Below are 12748 nucleotides of genomic sequence, written 5' to 3'. Positions count from 1 at the left end.
TTCACCCTTAGTTTCAGACCCCACCTAAATATATGTGCGGCACTTCTGATACCCCAAGCCTAGCCTCGCCGACCCTGGCAAAGACGAGGATGCTCCCTGATTGGCTTGCGAGGACAGGAGGGAGAACACACCACCACCACCTTGGGCGTGTGTCTGCCATTCCACCTGCTGAATAAGCAACGGGCTCCAGCTCAGCGCAGCTAGAAACCCCAATGCCAAAGTTCTCCTGGGCCTCCTACTACAATTTTTCTTTTTCATTTACATGTATAAGTAAATAAATAAAAAGAACATCTCAGTTAACAGATCGTTTGGGTTTCATGTAAAAACTAAAACCTATCCTTATTGATAAGGTAGCTCCCATTGCATACGATCCATTCATAGTGTGTCAGCAGGTGAAGAACTTTCTGCTGCTTCTGTGTTTGATTTTGGGGATAAGTGTAATTGTTAAAGAGAAAAAAAGTCAAGCTCAGTCCAATGAGCTTGATCTGAACTTGATATTCCTGTGGCAAATAATAGTTTTTTAATCAAACAAATAAACTGGTAAAATAAATGAATGAGTGTTTATGTATTAATCATCGTTGGCTCTGTAAATACTTACTATTCACTTATTCACATCTTTCATCCTCACGTCCCTAATGTCTAGGATAGTGGCTGGCACACAGTAGGCATTTCATTAACGTATGGTGAGTGAATAAATAACCATGTATGGCAAGTCCTTGCAAGATGTCATGGTGTGCAAAGAACTTCAGGGACTTTGTGTACAGAGAACTGGTGATGGAGGGGGGACAATGGGGCGGTAACAATTTTGACAGGACACTGTGTGACAGGGCTCTGTGTAAAGATTCTGTTAGAGGAGGGAGACCACAGATTGCAGGGAAGGCCTGGAAAGCAGAATAGCGGGCAAGACGGAAACAAGCACCTTGAATCAAAGGACCTTGAATCATGCTCGAAGGACGCGAAAGATTTGAACAAGCAATGAAAGGAAAATTCATTCCACACAAAGAGAAAGGCACAAGTCAAGGTGTAAACAGCAGTGAACAGAAAGCTTATCCTGGAAAGAGGGACTATGCTATTTGTACTATGCTTGACATTTAATAAGCTGCTTCACAAAGCCTGGTGTCTAGACTCGTATCTTTGATCATTTTTTGAACTAATAGTATATAAAATCTTCATCTTCACCAAGAATATAACTCTGCACATATTCTACTTAAATCGCCTCCCAAGCCTCTTCACTTTGTATGTAGGGGACCGAATACCCTCGAACAGAGCCATCCCATGGGACCTTCCCATGGGACCTTCCTGCGCGTTCTGTCTCTGCACTTTCCAGTCCAGAAGCCACGGGCCTCCTGTGGCTGTTAAGCAGATGCAACGTGATTAGTGCAACTGAGGAAATAAATCCTTAATTCTAGTTCATTTAAATTTAAATAGTCACCCGTGAGCAGAGGCACAGCACAGAAAATAACTAGGGGCATCATAGCTCTGGAAAATAACTGTCACCAGCTGTCACACTACTGTACTGTCTCTTGCACGGAGCAGGCACAATATCAGGCTGAGTGACACCATGAAGGTACGTGGGGGCTGGGGTGGCCTTCATGCTCCATAACGTTCCCTGTGTGGACATGAGGACCCACGCTCAGAGAAGCGGAGTCACTCCAAGGGAGACAGCAAATCCTCTTGGAAAGCTCTGGGAGAACCTGCTGGAATTACTAAATTAAGTTATTTAAGACCTGCTTTTTGGAGGAATAAAACTCATCTACAAAGTCCAGAAGCACAGTTACTGAAATTAAAAAAAATTTTTTTTCTTTTTTGGTGAGAAGAAAATGAACAAAAATAAAGTGAAATAGAACATTAAGTGAAATAGAAGGAAGTTAAAAATGAAGCTGCTGGAGTCGAAGAAAACAAGAAGTATGAAGGCTTTATGATACAGCGGCTTCCCATCTTACTTGGAGGGCAGGCCCCACAGCCAGAAGAGCCCAGAAACACTACACAAGGCTCTACTCTCAGCTGCGCTATCTCTCAGCAAGCCCACGACCGCTGAGCGCAGGAACACACGGCTGTTTCTTCAGCAGCCGTGCCGGATAAAAACTGCATTGTTCTTTTGTTTCACCAAGGCCACAGAGTGGAATTCATAGAAATTAAAAGTTCCTATGCTGTGATAGGGGCAAAATGTATTCCAATGCTTATGAAATATTTCAAGAGAAGGATCAGTGAATAAACTCAGTTGAATAAAAATCTCTGGACACAGTCACTATTTCATTCTGTATTTTACATAAAGCATGGATTTTAAATGACCTGCAAATGCAGTTTGGTACATAGCCTTCCCTGTCCTTCAAATAAAAAAGCAGAACATGAAACCACGGCTGGTAATTTACACGGAGCATCCATTAAGGTGCAAGGGGCCATTGTACCATAATCCTAGGGTCACGGGAGCAGCTCTGTGTTGTCCCTGAGAACAGCAGACCCAGTATCCTCAAGGCAGAGCATGTCGTGGGCTGGAAACCAGCACATCAGAGCCACCAAAGAGGTACGTGCTGAATTCCGTGAGCTGGCCACCGGGCGGCTTTGGCCACCCCTGCTGGCTCGCTGGCCCTGACCAATAGGGTCACCCAGAGAATCATATTCCGCTAAGGCAACTAGGAGACAGCTCGGGTCTGGGAAAGAGAAAAGGCTCCTCGCCAGTAAATTTGCATTTGTCCACGTGAAATGGTGACAATAAGCAATTCACGTGGGTGAGCTTTTATTCTCTCACACAGAACATGAGAGCAATGTCCAAGGTCAAAGAAAGGAATACAGCGGGTATTCCTTTGAATGACATCGTTTTGTTCAATGTTGTTTCATTATAGTGTTGATGAGATGTCTTAGAAACTAAATTTTGTTTTTTGTCCTCACAATATTTTTATTTTTATTCCACGATAAGCAGATAGCAGAATTAACACAACACTCAGTGAGCAGCCACAGGCCGGCCTCCTCACCCCAGTGAAGAATGATCAATTTAACCGGCACAGAGTCATGGATTTCTGATAACCTTTCATTCAGCCCTGCAGCTGTAGGTCCTTTCTACAAACCTTACCCATAATCTCCACATGTTCTAGGAGTGATATGAATGAACACAAGGTTTCACTTTCATGTGTAAGGAGCCCTGGTTTTTCATAAGTGGCTCTTTTGCTTGACTGTACAACAGGAGTGATAGTTTCCTCACTGATTAGCTGGAGATGTGCTTCCAAAGGAGAAAAACTTGGCCTGCAAGTCTCACTCAAGAGCCGAGTAAACTATGTTCATGAAAAGAAAAAGACATCGTTCTCTCATAGATATTGGGGTGACTGTAAGCCTACGATGTTTTGAGTGCTTTACCCCCAAATCCTAAGGCTGTAGTTTCCTGTGTGGTTCTTTATATGATAACATCTGCAATATTTAAATAATGTTCCTTACTGCTTGCTTTTTAGGCTGATAAATGGATCCTGTCACCATACAATGGTCTGATACTACCTGAGTTTCAGTCAGAAGGGCCCGGGACGGATGGAGTGGTGGTAGAAGGTGACCTGCTAATGTGCTGGGACACATAGTTGATTTTGTGTCCCTCAGTGTTTTTTGTTTGGTCCATCATTTGAGATGAAACAATGCAGTTTTAGACACTTCCGTCACAGAGACATTCCATTTTTCATGTTAGAAGAAAGCACTTACATAAAATTATGGGGACCCTTGTGACACGCACAGATGAAACAGGTACAGATCACTCTTTTTGTCATCAGCTGCTACTTCTAGCATCAAGGAAACAAAGCTGGGGCAGCTTCGCCGGAATCACATGGGGCTGAGCGGGACATGTTGAGAAAGCTGGGCTGGTTCCAGCAATAGGGTCAGCTCTCACGAGACCTATCAGACACAGGGGAGGGAGGCAGGCAGCGGCTGAGGAGGTAGGTGACAGCCTGCAAGCCCACAAAGACTCGACAGAAACCCTGGAAGCCAGTGCTGGAGAAGAACCTAGCTTTGACAGAGACGTGAGGTGAGTTTGCAGGAGGGTGTGGTGTGGTCCAGGGAAGGCCATGTGGGAATGTGGAGCTGAACCATGGGAAGGAAGCCAGGGGAGGGGAGGTGCACAAGGGGCTGGGGTAGTTCAAGATGGATGAATGGAGCCTGATCATCAATAAACAGGAAAGGAGAACAGAAAGGAGCACATAAGGGAGCGAAATGGATTCCTGAGTGAGATATTTAATGGGCTGGAAGATGTAAGGGGGAGCTCTCTATAGAACATGCCAAACACTCCAAACATTCCACTGCACAGAGAGGGGGTGGGAGGGAGCTGAAGGGCAGAGCTACGCAGACCAAGGACAGGCCTGACAACTGGGAGCAAAGGCGCTGGAGGTCAAAGGGCCCAGGGAAGACAACAGTGCAGGGCCAAGGGCAACAAGAAGAAAGGACATCCCTTCTCCTTGGAGCATTTCTTTACAATTACTCTCAAATATAAGAGACACACAGAAATGTGCAGAAATGCCACTGCCAATTTTAAATCCTAATTATTAAAACTATACAAGGTCTTTCTGGAAAAAGTCCAACCATTGTTAATATGACAACAGTCTGTGTGACATCAATGTAACCTGGCAGCCAAGGAGAGTTAACTGGGATGCACATACATGAACAATGACGACTTCACTGTACTAGTCAGTGGGGGTGGTAGATGCCATGGAGTGAGCATGAGTACTGTGTGGCTGTTGCATTCAAAATGACTGAATGAGTAGAGCAATGAATCTGCATCAAATTTTCCATTAAGCTTGAATATTCCTCTGCACATACTGTTCAGATGATACAGAATGCTGTAGGTATGGGCAACTGGTGACTGGCAGCTTCATCACGACAAAGCACCTGCTCATGCATCACATTTCGGGAAGAGTTTTTTGGTGAAACATCAAATCACCCAGGTCATTCCACCCCCCTACAGTCCAGATTTGGCGCCCTGTGACTTCTGACTTTTCCCAAAACTAAAATCACCTTTGTAAGGGAAGAGATTTCAGACCGTTGATGAGATTCAGGAAAATATGATGGGGCAGCTGATGGTGACTGGCAGAACTGTGTGAGGTCCCAAGGTACCTACTACTTTGAAGGGGACTGAAACATCACTGTCCTATGTGCAATGTTTCTTGTATTTTATATCTTCTTCAATAAACATCTCTCTTTCATATTACATGGCTGGATACTTTCTGGACAGACCTCATACATAGTGTGAATGTACTTAATGCCACAGAACTGTGCATTTAAAAATAGTTAAAATGGGAAATTTCATTTATGTATATTTTTACCACAATTTAAAAACACTATATATACACTGCGCGCGCACACACACACACACACACACACACACACATACAAGTACTCATATAAATGAATTTTCATTTATTTAAAATTTGAGGCTCTGGTTGCAAATGCCCAGAATCCCATTAAAAGATAACTTTTAAAACCCACTAACAGGCATATATTCAAGTTTGAATTGTTAAGAAATATAAAAATAGTTCCGGTCAGACATGCTTCGCCTCCTTGCACAACTATAGAAGGAATTACAACCAGATCTCAAAAACAAGTAACAACCAGAGCTGTCAGAAAATTGAACTATGTGGAAGTCCAACAACCAAGGACTTAAAGAAGCCACATTTACCCAGACAGGTAGGAGGGATGGAGAAGCTGTGTGGCTTGGACAGGTGGCGGCGGCAACAGCAGTGGAATGAACAGTCCCACATTCACGTATGGTGGATAAAAATCAAGAGGGACACCCTGGGAGCGAGCGATTCCAGCCCCAGGTCAGACTGCACAACCCAGGGTTCCAGCACCAGAAAGATAAACGCCCATTACCTCTGGCTGTAAAAACCAGTGCGGGTTGGGGTGGCAGAAGAAATTGCCAGATTTTCACCTCTTACGGGGCCCACATTGTCCTAGAACATGTGCAAACCTCAGGGCAGCAACTGGAGGGGCACCAATTGCATATGAGAAGTGGGTGAAGTGACTGGAAACAGGGTCAGTGCCAGGCAAATCGCTAGAAGCCAGGAAGCGGTACTGTCCCCTCTCCGAGCCCCCATCACAAACAGAGACACAAAGCAGTGAAGTGGGTGGCTCCTCCACACACAATTTACAGGTGCCTTTGCTACACAGGCCATGCTACTAAGACAGAAGTAAAAGCAGCTCTACCTAATGCACAGAAACAAACTCGGGGAGGCTGCCAAACTGAGGAGGCAACATAATATGGCCCAAATGAAAGAACAGTACAACCCCTCCCTCCCAAAGAACTAAACGAAACAGAGATAGCCAACCTATCAGAAGTAGAGTTCGAAACACTGGTGAGAAGGATGCTCAGAGAACTCATAGAGCATGGCAAAAAATTAAAGGAAGCAATGAAGATTACACAAAGTGAAATAAAAAATATACAGGGGACCAACAGTGATGAGAAGGAAGCCAGAATTCAAATCAATGATTTGGAACAAAAGGAAGAAATAAACATTCAACCAGAACAGAAAAAAGAAACAAGAATGAAAAATAATGAGGAAAGGCTTAGGAACCTCCAGGACAACTTTAAATGTGCCAACATCCGAATCATAGGGGTGCCAGGAGAAGAGGAAGAGCAAGTAATCGAAAACTTATTTGAAAAAATAATGAAAGAAAACTTCCCTAATTTGGTGAAGGAAATAGACATACAAGTCCAGGAAGCACAGAGAGTCCTAAACAAGTTGGACCCATAGAGAAACACACCAAGACACATCATCATTAAAATGCCAAAGGTTAAAGATAAAGAGAGAATCTTAAAAGCAGCAAGAAAAAGGAAGAGAATTACTTACAAAGCAGTTCCCATAGACAGCTGACTTCTCAAAAGAACCTTTGCAGGCAAGAAGGGACTGGCAAGAAGTATTCAAAGTGATGAAAATCGAGGACCTACAACCAAGATTACTGTATCCAGCAAAGCTATCGTTTAGAATGGAAGGGAAGATAAAGTGATTCCCAGACAAGGTAAAGCTGAAGGAATTTATCATCACCAAGCCATTATTACATGAAATGTTAAAGGGATTTATTTAAGAAAAATATGAGGATCAAAACTATGAACATTAAGATGACAACAAACTCAAAACTATCAACTGAATCGAAAAATTAAAAACAAAAACAAAAACAAACTAAGCGAACAACCAGAACAGGAGCAGAATCATAGACATGGGGATCATTTGGAGGGTTATCAGCTGGGAGGGGGAAGAGGGAAAATGGGGGAAATCATGCAGGGACTAAGAAGCATAATTGGTTGGTACAAAATAGACAGGAGGAAGTTATAAATAATACAGGAAAGGGAGAAACCAAAGAACTTACATGCACGACCCGTGGACATGAACTAAGGGGGTGTGGGTTGCTACAGTGAAGTAGGGTATCAGGTGGAGGGGGGTAAAGGGGGAAAATTGGGACAACTGTAACAGCATAATCAATAAAAATACTTAACAAATAAAAATAAAATAAAATATAAAAGGAAATATAAAAGTAAGTCCTCAGTAGCCAAAAAACACAAACCAAAAATGAACAAACTGAAAAAGAAAACCCGAGAACCCCTGCCTCAAAACGACCAGCGGGAAGAAGAGTCCGAAACATCCCAGCAGTGAACACAGACTTGGCGAGGCCCTGGGCTGAGCCTGCCTGGTCTGTTTTGATCTCCCTCCATCCAGCCCCTGCTGTGATCAAGAGAATGGCTTCATACAAAGAACAGGAAAGACCTTTTAATAAAAACAAACACTAGCCTCGCTTGCTGTCAAGGTTACACCCCAAAACGTTTGTAAAGTTAGAGGAAGGATACAGAGACGATTTTCAGCCTTCACTCCTGATTTAACAAACAATATTCAGACTGAATTGCAAGCTGATTTTCAGTGTCAACACACGCTTTCCAAAAGCAACTGACCATTTATTCTATCATTAGTGGTTCTCAATTGTGACGGAGAAAGAATGCTAAGCGTCTTGCTTTGATTTGGTGGTGTGTCTTTCTTTCTCGGTCCACTAGAAGCCTTGGCTTCTAATGCCCAGTTTTAACCCACTTGGACAGGAAACCAGTCCTAGAGTCTGCCAAAGGTACCAGAGTTACAAGAGAATTCTTGCCGGTCAATCCAGGAAGCCACCCCCCCCCCCCCATGAAGTGACCGTGAGAGGAGAAACATGGATGGCCAGCTTCCTACACTCCAGCATTTTCCTCAGAGACATTCAATTTGGTCCTCGAAGCAACAAGGGGAGGTAGGTGTGGCTATGAGACCCTTCAGTTAAGAAAGCTGAGTCTCCAAGAGGTGAATAAACTTGCCCAAATTCCTATCTGCAGGAGAGTAAATCTCATCAAGATTTGAACCCAGCTCTGCCTGACCCCCAAGCTTTATCCTTCTTCCTATAAGTGCCAATTGCTACGGGGTTCAGTCCCACACCGTCTCTGAACTTCAGCCTCTGCATCTGTGATGCACAACCCATGGACTGGATGAAATAGACTTGAAATAAGATACAAAAGAGAAATGTTAGCTGGTAAAGTGCAAACATGGATTCGTTTTTCTGCCTGCTCTCCTATTTTCCTGTGTGCTTGCAGATATGGAGATATTATATTAGTCGGCTATAAAGATATCATTGTAAAAAGTAATAATACAAAAGAAAAAGTCGTAGAGAAGACGATTTTGAGGGGGATTCTTAACACCTTCTTAAACGGGATTGTGGTTGTCCTAATACGATGGATATGACATAGTGGTGGGCAGGGAGACAGATATGAACAGAGCAAGGACGGTGGGCTAGGCACAGAAGGTCACCAGGGCAGGAAGTCTAGCAATGGGCCAAACCGGGAAAACAAGGACCTCGCCTCCCTTAGCATATCATTGGTCACATTGTGTAGACCCTGACCTTTCATTTCCCTGTGGTTTGGACCCTCCCCTGGCATATCACTAGTCACGTGGTTTTAGACCCCCCATAGGAGGAACAAGGGGCTGCAGAATATCCTCATATGACTCTCATACAAGCCCTTGCACGACCACTCCCTTAAGCATCGGGTCCTCAGGACAATGAAGTTCTGACTCGCATCAAATAATCTTAGGAAGGAAGCCTCGAACCTGTTGACCATGGTGACAAAGTTTTGGTCAAACTAGAGATGACAGCTAAACCAGAAGGAGCTGACATCAGGACCAGATGTAATGACTAATAACCTCCATACCCTGGTGCTGACCAATCAGCGGAGACCACGACCTTGAAAGGACACACCTGGAAGGCTGATTAATATTCTATGAAGATCCTCCCCTGAAACCTCCCCTAAAATCCTGCCTTTAGAAAACAGATAAGACCTCTCAAGATGAAGAAGACCAGCGCACTCTCCTTGGAGCACACCTGTGCCCCTCCTTTTCTTGGGTGTGTACTTTTGCTCTTTCTCCTAAACTTGAAGGGTCCCCATGAGATTTGCAATCAGGGGAGCAGTGGGCAAAGGCAGCTCGTGCCGGGCTAACCCCTGAACCTGTGCCCAAGTTCCCCTTTCTCCTGACTTTTCGGTGAGCTAACAGCAGCCCTGCCTTGGGTCACTTCTGTCACTGTGACGTACTCCTCACTGAGTCCATGCAGCACCACGTGGCTCACTTCCTTGCTATTACGTTTCTAGGGAGCCCAAGCAGAGCACAGCCCAGGCTCTGTCCTGTTGCTTCTCCTGTCCTAAACCCTTCCTGTGTTTCACGGCCCTCAGCTTTAATAAACATGCTCTGAAAACCACCTGGTTTTGTGAAATCTTTCCTGCACAAAGCCAAGAACCCACACACCCCAGGCTGGCCAGAGGCAGACATGCTCCAGGCCCGGTCCCTTTCCGGTAACAATACGGTTGAGAGAATACGATGCACGTTATTTCAGATTTAAATATATTAATTCCCACACGATAAGTTTCCCATGAGCAATTAGGCCATTGCACCTTATTCCATATTTTCTGAATTATTCTGACTTAATCAACAGCTGCCTCTAGGACCCTAACCAAAAGACCAAAAGCTGCCTACTCTTGAATGAGGAGACACTCTGGTAAAAAGTGTACAGAATTGGTCTGTGAAGAAGAGTGGCTGCTTACCTCAGTTTCCTGTAAAGTTTAGCACAGACACCCCCCCCCCCACATCAGCAGTAGCTTGTTTCTTGCTGTAACTACGGGCTCCCTGCTGTTGTCTCGCCCCACAGTGTCTCTGGGCTCAGGCGTGTCTACTCCTCTAGCTGTTCCTCTTTCCAAGGGGGTTGTGGGCCGATCTCTATTCCCCACATAAAAGCAATCACCCTGGTGCTCCTTCGACTGCCTCCAAATGATCTCAGGTGTCTCACTTCTGTAACTCAAGCCTGGGGCGGGGGTGGAGCAGGAATGAAGACCTGCAGACCCAGTACTGAATACATTCTTAGTGGAGCAGAGTTGGGGGAGGGCACAAAAGACACCCAGACAAAACCATCTACACTGAGAAGCAGAGGTAGCAGCATGATTCATCCAAAAGCATTTTATCACCTCTTTAAAAAAAAAATCTTCTATAAGTTTTATTTTCTTCTTTTAATTGTTGTTCTATTACAGTTGTCCCATTTTTTCCCCCATTGCTCTCCTCTGCCCCCTCACCCCCACCCCACAGTCAATCCGCACCCTGTTGTTCATGTCCATGGGTCATTTATACTAGTTCCTTGACTAGGCCCTTCCCCTTCCCACTCCCCCTTTCTCCCTTACCCCATCACCTCTTTCTTCCTGCAGAGCAATCCCACACCTACCAAGCTGCCAAGCACCAAAGGGCTAGTTGTGGGGGAAAAAAGAAAGGGAACCGAAAGGGTTTTAGGAAAACTGTTATAAAGTTTCATCAGCACTGAATATGCAAGAAATCAGGGGGATAAAAAAAAGTATGAGCTCTGTTAGCCTGCACCAACAAACTCAGATCTCTGTGGTTACACGACAGGAGTGTAAGTGGGCTCCTATTGTCCAGGATCGTCTTGCCAGGGTGAGGAACCCAGCTCTGAGGGACACTGTCTGTACAAAGTGAACCCAAGCAGTGATAACTTTCCACAAACTGTCATGTAGCAGGAGGCTGGAGGCTGGTTACCGAGTACACAACTATGCAGCTCAAACCCAATTTCTGTTTGAGGGAGCAGAATGTTGGCAAAGGAGGTAAGAATCCTGGCCTTCAGGCTACCTATCAAGTAGAGGACTTTAGACCACACTGTCATAAATTTTTTCCCTTCCCACAGGAGAGCAGACATGTGAACAGCATTATCTCCATGAAAAATGGGAATTCAGGGAAAGAAAAGAATTAGTGGAAAGGAAAAGGGTTCATCTTAGTGTTAGTGCGCATGTCTGAGACAGCATAACTCAGAAACATGTCTTCTGTTCCCTGACCTTTTCACCTGGGATGGTTTCTTTGAAAAGAGACACACTATGAAATCATTCATTTAAAACAGTGCCTCTGCCACTCACAGTGGGGTGCTTCTGAGAGCGATTTCCTGGCGTGTTTGTGTGGAAGGGCTGCGGGCTGTGCCAGGTGCTGTGACACCCCGGTTTTACCTGGGCAGACGGGCGCAGGAGGAATACAAGGTCACCTGGACCAGCCGCCACCTGATTAGCTACAACACGTCTGACCTGCCCACTGCAGAGCTGCATCGATCTTTGCTTATCATGTCCAGGGTCAGAGCATGGAGCCCAAGGCTTCTAATTAGAATACTTTTCTTCATGCTGAACCCAAGTCTCCTCCCCCATTTGCTCTCTACCACCTCTGTAACTCAGAACATTCTAGTCTCTCACTCATAAAATGGCTTTACAACATGACAAACCTGTTCTGGGCTAACCACCCCAATGCATTCCTGAAGTCCTTCCTTGCACAAACATTTACTGAGAACGTACAATCTCTCACTTGGCATGGACTCCGTGCCCATCACTGCCATGCTTCCTCTCTAGGTGGGTCACTCAGGTATCGCCCCTTTAAGCAGTATCTCCCTCACCCCACCCCACTTTTGAACACAGTACTGAATTCTGAAGAACAGAGCGGGACGATGGCCTCCATCATTCTTAATACTCTTCCAGTTCTGCCTCTTTCTGGCTATGGGACAGTGGGCAGGTTACTCAGTGCTTTAGCTTCCTTACCGGTAAAATGGGGGCAGGGGAGGGATAGCAGCAATTCCTACTCAATAGGAACGTTAGGACTAACGAAGTTAACGTACAAAGTGCCCATTATGCCGGGCGCTCAAAAAGCCTTCCTCCGTGGGAGCCTCCACAACAAGGTCAATATCATGCTTCGTGTTGATACAACGCTAGACTTGCCGATAATGCTGCTCTGCCCTCTCTTCAGTCTTGCTTCTGGTATCTGCCATCTGAACAGGCAAGAGGAGTGAGGTCCCTGTCTGTGACATCTGAGAGACAGACCAACAGAATCTGTGAGGGATGGAGGAGCAGCAGTCGGCTTCAGGCTGAGCTCTGGCAATCGTGGGCTACCTCTGAGCCCAAATCCAGTAGCCAGAGCTAGAGCCACAGGGTCAGAACAGATGTTTAGGTGGGTGCCAGGGTAAACTGAGGGCGAAGTGAGGTCCTGGGAGGTTCTGATTTTCTTAGTGAAGGCTCGTTCATTATCCAGATATGTTTAAAAATATACTAGGTGATCCAGCAACTCCACTTCTGGGTATAAAGCCAAAAGAATTGGAAGCAGAGTCTTGAAGAAGTATTTTTACACACATGCTCCAGCAGCATAATTTATAATAGCCATGGGGTAGAAGCAACCTAAGTGGCCAGCCCCAGATG

The 12748-nt window shown here is 45.1% G+C and overlaps 1 protein-coding gene across 3 annotated transcripts in view; it reads right to left on the bottom strand.

Moving 5' to 3' along the window:
- Window positions 1-12748, bottom strand: part of MTHFD1L (methylenetetrahydrofolate dehydrogenase (NADP+ dependent) 1 like) — a 192234-nt gene that overhangs the window by 57422 nt on the left and 122064 nt on the right. The window contains exon 25 of one of the 3 annotated variants that reach the window (XR_016511660.1): window positions 12175-12363. The exons of the other annotated variants lie outside the window; for them this stretch is intronic. The gene's annotated coding sequence lies outside the window, so the exon portion shown is untranslated. The remainder of the gene's footprint in view (window positions 1-12174; window positions 12364-12748) is intronic. 3 annotated transcript variants of the gene reach the window in all.

This window comes from Furipterus horrens, unplaced genomic scaffold (assembly GCF_987537825.1).
Source record: "Furipterus horrens unplaced genomic scaffold, mFurHor1.1.pri manual_scaffold_6, whole genome shotgun sequence".
NCBI classification, from domain to species: Eukaryota; Metazoa; Chordata; class Mammalia; order Chiroptera; family Furipteridae; genus Furipterus; species Furipterus horrens.
This window is presented reverse-complemented; position numbering and strand designations above follow the sequence as displayed.